Source organism: Pinus tabuliformis, chromosome 1_1, assembly GCF_031772625.1.
Source record: "Pinus tabuliformis cultivar Carrire ecotype Pingquan chromosome 1_1, CPIR1, whole genome shotgun sequence".
NCBI lineage: Eukaryota > Viridiplantae > Streptophyta > Pinopsida > Pinales > Pinaceae > Pinus > Pinus tabuliformis.
Window position 1 is genome coordinate 605,189,719 of NC_142297.1, and position 11,593 is coordinate 605,201,311.

Consider the following 11,593-nt stretch of genomic DNA (forward strand, 5'->3'; position numbering starts at 1 on the left):
AGACCCTAAATTAAGAGTATCTCTCTTAGACATGCATTGAAAATTTTAATAAAATAACTCCACATTGTGTATCTTGGATAGGATCATATAAAGGGATTTTTATGAACTTATTGTCATTTCCATTGTTCCATACCCTAATTTTTCATTATGTCATCAATAATTCTCTAAGGGTCAGATAATATTCCATCTAAGTGACACATCTTGACAGGTGGAAACCATCAAACTTATTCAATTCCACTTTAGGGAAATGGTGTGATATGTTATTATTCATTATTCTATTATTGTGTATATCTAAAGAGGATTTTGGGTGGCTACATATCCCTAACTTAGAGTTTCCTTCCTAGTGTGACTCAATTTTTTATGCAATCTAGATTTGTTCTTCCAAGATGCCATGAGCTAGCACACCTAAAAACTTCTTGATTAACATCTTCTAAATGTCATCCAACTTCTCTACTCTCTAATTGAAATTGGCTAGTTTTCTTATATTTTTCTACTACTCATCCAATTACTCTAATCTCTCATCCATCTTCTTAAACTAGTTCTCCAAGCTCTTCAATCTGTTTGAGGTAGTGTGCAAGGTCATATTAATTTGGGATATGATACGAGGTAGTTTATAAGTATTCATCATGGGTGCTTACTAACAAAGGTTACTTGGTCATAAGGACAAGAGAGTGTTAGGTGTTATAGATCTATGATATATATGTGGGGTCTAATAATAGTGTCAGTCCAATATCTCAAGGAATTAACCAAAGAGGCTTAGCTAAACCCTTCGCTAGACAACTCAACTACCAAAGTACTAGAGAGTGGTCTCTCTAAGTGTTGGTATTGGTGTTATATACCAACAAGACAATTGATTAGTTTATTTAAAGAAAATTCTAGGTATATGTAGGGGGAATTCCTGTATAACTGAAAGTATGTTGGAGTAATATTTCATACCAGGTCTTTTTTTATGACATCTTATTCAAATGCTTTTTAACAATGGTTTCAAATAATGTAATTCCACTTGTATATTCTATGTGTATTCTTCCTTGAATGTAATTTTACCTAGTGAATGATAGATCATTGTGTTATTGAAATACATTGGAATATGTCTCTAGAAAAAGGAAAAAAAAATTGAAATTTTAAGATCTTTCTAACCTATGAAAATCCTTTAAAAATCAATAGAAAATAACTAACTTGTTTAGGATTTGAGGCTAATAATGTGAAATGTTGTTACATATTAAACTTTTGTGATCCACATCGAGAATAAGTTTGTCTTATGGATTAATCACATGGTAGAGATTTGGTCAATGTTTTGAACCAGCTAATATGGTTTATCCTCAGGACAAATGGTGATAAAATCAATCTTACCGAAGGTTTAAATAGCAGAGAAGCATCTTTGCCCAGAATTAGCTTCTAGGAACTAGCTGTTATAAACTAGCCATTAGGAAAAGGTTGTTAAGAATTAGTTAAGGAAAATAATATTAATAAGTTTGTTAAGAATTAGTTAAGGAGAAATAATATTGTTGACACCTAATCATCAAGATTGGGTGAATAATTGTAACTGATGTAAATAAATAATGGAAATATGAAGAGTCACCGGGAGATGAAATGAACAGTCTCTCCCTCATGTATATAATAAAGATCAACCTGAATGAATAAAATGAATTGATTCGAGGAGTTACTGCCTGGTCTGACATGGTATCAGAGCCAGCGCCATTTTTGGCTTCCCTTTGCTTTGTAACTCCCTATTCTGCCTATGTTCTGCCTTTCATAAAAGCGCTACTCCTCCTGGTTCTGACAGTCTAAGAGCACTCCTCTCTCATACCTGCGATTTAGGGTAACGGTCTTCACTGCTATGCCAAAGGTGGTGTGATGTGGTTGCTTCCTGGTATTGAAGTGTTAAAACAAAATTTGTGTTGAATTTTCTGAGGACTGAACACTGCTGGTGAATGCTGGTCGAAACTCCAGTGATCGGGTTGTGATATCCGTGGCCTGAATTTCTTCAAAGCGTAGCTGTTCAAAGCTTGAAGCCGTAGAAACCTACATCAATTTTTGGAAGCCGTGTTGACACTGTTTCATTATGCTGTGAGTTGTTTAATGGCAGTGCGTTGAATTGAAGACTACCAGAATACGAGTGTTGAATGTACGTTACGGAGCCGTGAACTTCTTGATTGGTATGAAAACTATGCATTGGAACCTTGAATAATGTGAAGAGCATATAGTGATGGCACATACCTTACAATAGTTTACATGGCACATATATTAAATACGTTGTTGTTTGTTATGGAGTGTATAGTGATGGAACATACCTTATATTCCTTAAAAAAAAGCATCACGTTGGGCCACTTCATAAATAGACAGGACCTCTGTGGATATGGTGTTGCATTCTGCATTGGCTGTATTCAAATATTGTTGTCATTTGGTATGTCCTTTTTTAATGGTCGAAATCCATTAACAGCACATACGTTGAAGCGTTCGAAATATGAGTGTTGAATGTACGTTACGGAGCTGTGAACTTCTTGATTGGTATGAAAACTGTGCATTGGAACCTTGACTAATGTGAAGAGCATATTGTGATGGCACATACCTTACAATAGTTTACATGGCACATATATTAAATACGTTGTTGTTTTTATGGAGTGTATAGTGATGGAACATACCTTATATTCCTTTAAAAAAAACATCACATTGGGCTGCTTCATAAACAGATAGGACCTCTGTGGATATGGTGTTGCATTCTACATTGACTGTATTCAAATATTGTTGTCGTTTGGTATGTCCTTTTTTAATGGTCGAAATCCATTAACAGCACATATGTTGAAGCATTCGATGGTCAATGGCATGTGTTCTAGGGGATACAATACCACATACTACCTCTGTCTCCATATATCATATATCAGAATCAATATTTTAGCAGCAAAAGTTTTTTTCTCCACAAAAACACTTTTTTTGTTTCCAACAGAAGTATTTTTACAGTACTCAGATTTTACAATGCATTCAATAATATCTATTGTGGGAGTAGTTCTCACTGGAAAGGAGAAGTATCCTGAATCGTATCGAAAGATACAAGACACCCTCATTTTCAATGAGTTGTGGAAAGGAGTATATGTTGGAGACGGAGACAAAGAACCAGAACAACCTACCTCATACAAAGAGTTCGCCATTTGGGAAAATAAGAACAGCAGAGCCTATGCATTAATTGCAGCATCTGTAAGTGAAGAGGTGAATTGCCATATTTCGCCATTTTCAACTGCTTTCGAAGCCTTATAAAAGCTGAAAGAACTTTATGACTCACATTCTGCACTTGAAGTTGTTCAATTCATGATTAAACTCTTCACTCCTGAATTACAAAATAATGATCCTCTTGCTCTTGCATCTGAAGTAAAATCTATAATGCATGATATCAAAGTCACTAAGGTTGAATTGCATATTCCTCTTATTGCTTTTCTCAAGGCACTTTATCCTACTTACTCCAATTATCTCGAGTCAATGCAAGCAAATGGAAATCTCAAAGATATTACGTTTGACTCTCTTGTGAAAAAAATTGTTGAAAGAGAGAAAGCTTTTGGGAAGAAGACAACCCCTAAATCTTCTAAAGAGGTTGTGTGCCTTGCTCATAAAGAAAAGAATCTTGCCCAAGATTCTTCCACAAGAAGAGGTGGTCGTAGAGGAAGAGGAAGATATTTCAGAGGCAAGAAGGGCAGACACTCTCAAGGAGAAAAGTCAGATTTGCACTGCAAACACTGCAAAAGAAATTTTATGGGAGTCGCCCTCGAAGGGACTTCCCGAATGACCGTACCAAGAGATTCTACTGTACTCCATGTAGCTATGTAAATTGATCCTGCAGAGCCTATCTCGAGGTTCAGGCCGGATTGTAGGAAGTGGGTGATACGTTTCTGGATTCCTCTTATGAGCTCTACAGTACCCACGATTCTCAGTGGTAAGTCGTCGACATATCACGCATGACAAATCCTAATTAAGTATAGGTCATCGAAGTGAATAGGGGATAGCCCCTGCTTACGGTCTAGGCATCTTTCCAACATGATGATAACTAGATCGCAGCCCAGCTCTATCAGCAGACCCCTTCTTCTTCAACACCTAATAGGGTTTTTCATGGAGAACGCTACCCCATTATTCTTCTTATTATAGAAGGGGCGTTCTCCACCTTCCTTTATTTGTTTCGGGGTCAACCCGGTGGCTCCTTCATGAAGGAGGAAGGCGGCACAAAGGGGGCTCGAGGGCTTGTTAAAGAAGGCGGCAAGGGAAGGGGGGGAACTAAAGGCATTTTTTGGTGCCCCCTTCATCAAGGGGTGCTTGTGGGGGGCGTGTGCCATGAAAAAACAAGGGAATAAAATCCCACTTCATGTTGGATGCTTCTTACTCCCCCCCTTCCCCCCCCCCCCAAACAATGATGGTTCTGCTGTCTTCTCCCACTCGCACTGGGGGGAAGTTGAAGCTTGCCTCTTCCCCAGAGTTTTGTTGGTCATCAATACGACCTGTCTCTAATAGAACCAATTTGATTATCTGAACATTCAGAATTTTTTGCTTCTGTCGGATCCTCTCTATCTCCTGATCGAGCTTGTGTGGGTGGATGTTGCCTAGTAGGGCTAATAGTAGTACATTGTGTGGGACCACCCCATAGTAGGAAGGGTGGCCACCCCTCTCACCTCCTACAAATCGTCCGACAGAAAATAGTTTTTGGGTGAGGTGAAAGAACTTGGGATCGTCGATATCTTCCTTCAAGATTGAGATGAGTCAATGTCGGTCGATGGTGTGGAAACACTTTATTATGCTGAATTCCAAGATACTTAAAACAATGTTCTCCACTCTTTTCTCATCTGTATTATGGCTGAGCGGTAGCCTCGACCCAAGTGGAAGTGCGATGTGTCCAGAAACTCGAAATCGTAAATGGATTCGGGTACCACTCTTATCACCTCTTTCATGATCTTCTCTATTGGTACTACTACTGGGAGCAGTCTAAACTTCAACCCCTATTTATTATATTGGAAAGGGGAGAAAAGTCTGTTTTTTTCTCCCCCTTGATATCTGAGGCCCTCCTGTCGGGACAGATTGGATTTCTGGAAACAATCTTTAAGGAAGTACACCTTTGGCCGGCTCGAACAAGGTGCGAAGCCACTTGCTCAGCAAAAGAGAGAGCAAGGTTATCCCTTTTCTTTATTTCTTCTCCTCTCCCATTGGTCTTCGGCATCCTTCCTCACCCTCCTCTCCCTTTGGTCGAGACGGGCTTAACACCCTCCTAACGTCAGGTGAGCCATCCTTTAGAGATTGGGTTGGGTGGGTAAATAGTTAGCAATCCCTCACCCATATGAAGGAGTGAGTGACTCCATCCCTCTCCTTGACAGTCAACTGTGCTTATGCACCCTCACCCATATGATGGATAAGTGACTTCGTCCCTCACCCATATGATGGATGAGTGACTCCATCCCTCTCCTTGACAGTCGAGCATGCTTACGCACCCTCACCCATATAATGGAAGAGCGGCTTCGTCCCTCACCATATGATGGATAAGCGACTCCGTCCCTCACCATATGATGGATGAGCAACTCTGTCCCTCTCTCGGTGGTCGAGCCATGTTGTAGCATCCTCTCCTGGTGGTCAAGCCATGGTGTAGCGTCCTCTCCCAGTGGTCGAGCCCTCTCCTTTTAGTTGAGAGTTCACTTACTCACCCTACCAGGGGCATCCTCTCCTTTTAGTTAAGCGTGCTAATGCATCCTCACCATATGATGGATGAGTGAGAAATCGATGGTGGCCTTGATATTCAAGTGTGCTAATGCACCCTCACCCATATGAATGAGTGAGCGACTCTGTCCCTCTCCTTTTAGTCGAGCATGCTAACACACCCTTTGAATGTCGAAAATGCAGCGATTCATGATGCATAAGCAGGCTCGACCATAAGCCCACCACCTAAGCCCACATCAAGGAAGGTCGGTCTCGACCACCGAGAGAGGAATTATATATGTGATTACGGTGAATGAATGAAATAATCAGAAATGCATAATTCATTCATACACAATGACATATGCCCACAACAATAAGAATGACTCTTTCCCTCCTAATTGTTTGCTTTCTGATAAGCCCTCTCTAAAATAGAGATAGGAACAAACATGTACCTCGGCTACGTCATTTCCTAGTCATTTCCAGGGGTAAGTGCCATACAGGAACAGGAAGAGCCATGCCCGTTCAATCCATCCATATGTTTCAATGAAGGAAGGCGGAGGATGCCCAGATTCGAACTGGGAAGAACGCTAGAGCGCATGCAGCCAATGCAGATCATCCCCTTTGGTAACGCAGTTCAAGGTTGCCCTCTACATCTGTAGGAAGGCTACCCTTCCAATTCATTACCATTGCGGGAAGGATAGCCTTCCAAATCATTACCATTTCGTTATCAATTCATTTTCAACCACTCGGTTCCCTTTTGGTGAAGTCTGAAATATGAAGAAGAGTGGGGAACTCATTTTCAACATCGATTGACCAAGATATCAGCTCGCAACTTTCTGCAGCGTCTAGTAGTGTGGTGGCCATTCTGCCCATGGGCATAACATCGAAAAAAGGAGGGGATTTCCACTCCACCACACGTAGTTGGGAGTAGAACTCTTTTGACAGTAGGGTGGCAGGTATTTTGGCTAGAGTTGGCACCAAGATGACAGGTGTGTTGATCTCATTTCGGAACGTGTCTTCTCCTCTTGATCCCCATTCATAAAGCCCAAGCTGTCCATCCAAGAGGCGGATCAAGTTGGTCCTGCACGAGCTCTCCTCCTCTGCCCGGTCTGAGTACGTGGAGTCACCGATTCCGTCAAGAATTTTCACCTCCCTTGAATTATCAACCCCCTCCCAGTTGTTTAGGCAGGGAGGAACGAAGCAAACCTTTAGCGCCTTTTTGAGGAGTCGTATGAATCCAGGGTTTTCTCCTTTAACCTGGCCTAATAAGAGGAGTTGTTCGTCCCGAAGGGTGCACATAAGTTGGAGGTTGTATCCGAGCCACTTTAGCACATCGAACCTTTCCGGCCTAATCTCTTCCGTGGAATAGGGAGAAGGCGCTCCTAATGCCTGAACATATTGGCGAAGCCTACTAAGCCAACTACTAATTTTTATTGGTTCAGATAACTCGCCATCCCTTGGTTTGGAGAACTTGCCATCCCCTAGATAAATAATCGTGTCCTCTTCCAGCGTACTAGATGCCTCCGTATTTTGCCTAGCCCTAGGGGCTTCGATGAATCCTGCGTAACTTGGGGGTTCATGAGCCCTTGCTGAGGGCAAAGTTTTGTCTTTCCTTTTCGATGCCTTGCTAACGATCATTTTGGCTAAGTGAAATCCGACTTTTTTGGTTGTCGCATACCGGCAGGCTTCGTACTCCTCGAGAGACATCCCCCATATGTGAATATCCACGTCGCTATAGACATCAAGGTCGGGGAACATGGAGAAAACCTTCCCCCAACCTTTCACTTTCATGAATTGCACTTGGCCCACGATATGTGGATGGAACTCTTTTAGCAACATAATTTTGATATCGTTGTAGGTGTATACCAGATTCTTTATCCCAATTAGATAGGTCATAAGCACAGGGAAATTCTGGATACTAAACGGCGGATCCTTTGTTTCGGCGACTAGGACGCTTTCCACTCCCAAATAGAACCCGAGAATCATATTGATCATTCCCTGGGGAGAGATGTACATGCACATCGACACAACCAGAAAAAGGTACAGTGGTTTTTTGTTACAGTTTGTTTTGTGACAGGCAGCCATAAGGGGGTGCTTTTTCGCCATTATCTCAAAATAGATATTATTGCATCAACTGAACTGAATGGAAGAGAAAATCCATGCCCCCCAAAGGGACAAGTGGCTTCTCTATGAGAAGTAAGCTTAGGGTGGTACCTCCCAGTAGTGGCCCGCATTTCTCCACCCTACAAATAGTCCGGTAGTCTAGAGGTGGGGGAATCCATCAATATCAATATCTTGTCCATTCCACTCTGATGAATAAGGGAGATGAAAAGCCTCTATTATGCCTTAGTAGATCATGCTATGGGCATATGTCATTATGCATGAATGAGATATGTCATTATGTCATTATGCATTGAGGAAAGAGAAGATCGAGTAAGTGAATCGGTCATGATTTATATATGTCATTATGCATTCATTCGTTATATACGTAATTACGCTTGAGCACTTAGCATGATTAGATCTGACCTGACATGATGCAAATGAGAGAGATCGATAATGAGAGAGATCGATTTGGTTCATTTCGACCAGTGATTCCAGTCATGAATGAGATATCTTATATATGTCATTTCTTTCTTTCTTTATTGGCCCATTCATGCACATGACCGGCACCATCCTTCTTGACTGGCCCAGCTACTAGGCTTCTCGCCTTATGCGCACCTATGGGTTTCTCTCTACTGGCTCTTCGAGTAGGGAGATATGCTCTTTGAGCAAGAATGGATCCTTTGCTCTTTGAGCCAGATAAGGAGCTCTTCGAGCAAGAATGGATCCTTTACTATCAATCTCTACCAACATGGCTCTACTGGCTTGATGGGCCCTGAACCTTTCAGTCGAGGAAGGGAGATGTCCGATGGAAGGAGGTTCTGCCTTAGGTAGTAAGAAGTGGTCAAATGAGATCTATTATATATGTCATTTCTTACATGTCTCATAGAAGGCCTGATGAGGGTATGAATGAGGAGATTAGAGGTCTAATGAGGTTCATGTAGGATGGGCTGGAAGATGGGAAGATGGGAAGATGGGCTCATGGGATGGGATGATAGGTTTGATGGTAGTGATGATGGGTATGCTGGGCTGGATGCTGGTATGTTGGGCTGATAGTGATGATGGTATCGATGGTAGTGATGATGGGTATGATGTATCTAGGTTGATAGGGCCTCTATATAGCCGTATAGAGAGCCCCAGGGGTGAAGTGAGATAGATCTACTAGATGGAGATAGAGTTCGTCTTAGCAGTCTAATTCTGATTGCTGGTATGGGGGGTAGGGATGGAATGTTTGCTTTTTGGATGGATGGAAAGTCATCCTAGTTGGAAGTCATGAAGATGGAATCAAGCCTTAACCTGCCTGAAGGATGTCACTCCCTTACAACTTTCATCGCTTGGTTGGCCTAACTCACGAACCCAACCACCTTCTCTAGATGTCTTGCCTGGTTCCACTATGGTGATTCGATCCATTAGGTCTGGTTATTCCAGTGAGTCCAGTCATGAATGAGAGAGATTCTACATGTCTGCTTGAGTGACTAAACCTCAAGATGACTACATGAGTTTCACCCCAACCTTGGGCAGACCAACCACATCTACCGGGTGCCTATCGCTTGGTGAATCCTCCACCCATCCGCCCATCCATCATCAATAAATGTTTATATTCATACTAGATTGGAGGAACTAAGGAAAACATGGGAGGCCATTGGATGCATAGTGATGTCCAACGGTTGGATAGATGGGAAAGGGCCCCAGTATTGTTGTTGTTTACAAAGAAGGAAAAGAAGGTCCGGAGGTCTTGCACTTCTGAGGGAAAGGAACTTTAGTGACTTTCCCTTAGAGGGGAAGGAACTTGGTTGCTAAAAAGCACGAAGAAAAGACTTCAGCTCAAGATCAAAAAGAGTCAAACTATCGGTCTTGGCCTGTATCTTCTTCAGCCGAGATACAAAATACAATAACGTTGCTGCCAGCCATTTCCACTTGATAGGGATACCTGAGCTCGAACCTCCCATCAGAAGTAAAAATAGGATCCCTAGAAGCGGCGACGATAGAAGTCAAGGGGCATCTGATCCTTATGGATGACCATAATAAGTGACACTGGAAGATTCTCCGAGACCAAACTCCACCTACGTCGATATTCTTCGATGGCCAAACACCAAGTCTTGATATAGAACATCATGCTCTTCGCTCCCATGAACCAGAAGTCCTTTCTGGGAATGGAACCTAGGCCAGTATTCCAGTTCACAACCATCGGAAAACACCATAAAAACCCTTGCAGCTGGAAGAAGAAGAGATCCTCTTGTGAGGAAGGGGAACCGTGGATGATCAAGAGCCATGAGGTGGCTTGGGAAGACGTGACATAATGATAGGCAAGCCACTTCAGGAGTTCAAACTGTGGAGTAGTGAGCTCTCTGCGGGAATAGGGCTTACAGTTCACCCCTTTACATTTTTCTCACCATTCCAGGTGGCACTCTACCCGTTCGAGAGTCTCGTCTTCCATGTAGTTGGTCAAATTCCAGAGAAGCAAGGTGTCATTCTCCCCAATAGTGCCTAAGCTTTTCAACAATTGTTGAATCAGTTCTAGGTCCAAATTGGTACCATGAGTCATTGGTAGTTCGCTGAGTGAACTTGAAGGAGATCCACACTTTGACACCTAAGATTCCATAATGAGTAGATACTTTCACACTGCCTCATGAACCATGAAGTGATTCAAGGCCTAGCATCACCATATATGAAGTGAAATATGAATTGATTCAAGGCCTAGCGTCACATCTCTTAAGTGAAAAAAGACCTAGTGTCACATCTTTTAAGTGAAAAAAGGCCTAGTGTCACATATATGAAGTGAAAAAAGGCCTAGGGTCACATCTCTTAAGTCTTAGCGTCATATCCTAGAGTGATGCAACCTTTTGAATGAACTCTGCTAAACTGAACTCTACTAAATAACCTTCCTGTTGGGGTCTTGAGCACCCATCCCTTATCTAGCTACCACCCAGCTCCTAGCTACGGCAGGTCATTTCTACCTCCTTATTGGGTCATGGGTCATTTCTACCCAATTCCCCGTAGCCCCCACTAAAGACGGCTCTAGAGACTAACCCAATCGGGCTAACTATAGGCGAGCTCAGTTCAAGTGATTGTCCACTTCCCATTGCCATACCTTGGATGGAAGTCCTGTGGCCTTACCCTAGATTTGGAAACCCACCCTCTCTAAAAACTTACTTAATGACTCATAAGTCAGAGAATCCTGGCGATTGGGATCAAAATTTTCATGGTCTCCCATCCCCCTCTCACTACACCTGGTAACATCGGAGAGTCATTGCTCCCCGTGGAGAGGACAAGCTATTGGGTTACTTTCTTTCTGGGGAAGTTGGCAAAAACCATGGCCAAGCCAATGCACCCTACAGTGAGGTGACCTTAGAAGGAGGTGAATATGATTGCTCTAGTTCCAAAGGTGGACCTAACCTGTATGAATCAGTTAAGCAGGCGTGGGCATAGCAAGAATTGAACCTACGACCATTAGGTTAAGAGCCTAATGCTCTACCAGCTGAGCTATACGCCCTCGCTAAAGTCTCGATTCTGTGTATTTTGATCATTTGTTCTGAAGAAGAAAAAACAAGAGAACCAACCCTGACATGATGCTATAATTCGAGCATGGCCCATATCTGGTCATAGGACTAGGCCTCTCAATCTCTCCAGGCGAGTTGAGATTTCAATCCTGAGACCGCCTTTCCACAACTATGGTGAGGGAAGCTTAATCAGAGAGAACATTCAGTGAGCATGCCCCTGCTTGCTCTTCCTTGTTTTGGTGAAGGAGTTTGGTTCTCTTTTTTTCAGAAGAAGAAAAAAAAGAGAACCAAACCTTGCTCTCAGAGCATTTCATGCTCTTTGAGCTGGATGA

At 42.5% G+C, this 11,593-nt stretch overlaps 1 non-coding gene across 1 annotated transcript; it reads right to left on the bottom strand.

Annotated features, from left to right (window-relative positions):
• Positions 1-11,181: 11,181 nt before the first annotated feature.
• On the bottom strand, positions 11,182-11,254 carry TRNAK-CUU (transfer RNA lysine (anticodon CUU)). Its single transcript has one exon. It is a non-coding gene; the product is annotated as a tRNA-Lys (tRNA).
• Between the last annotated feature and the right edge of the window lie 339 nt (positions 11,255-11,593).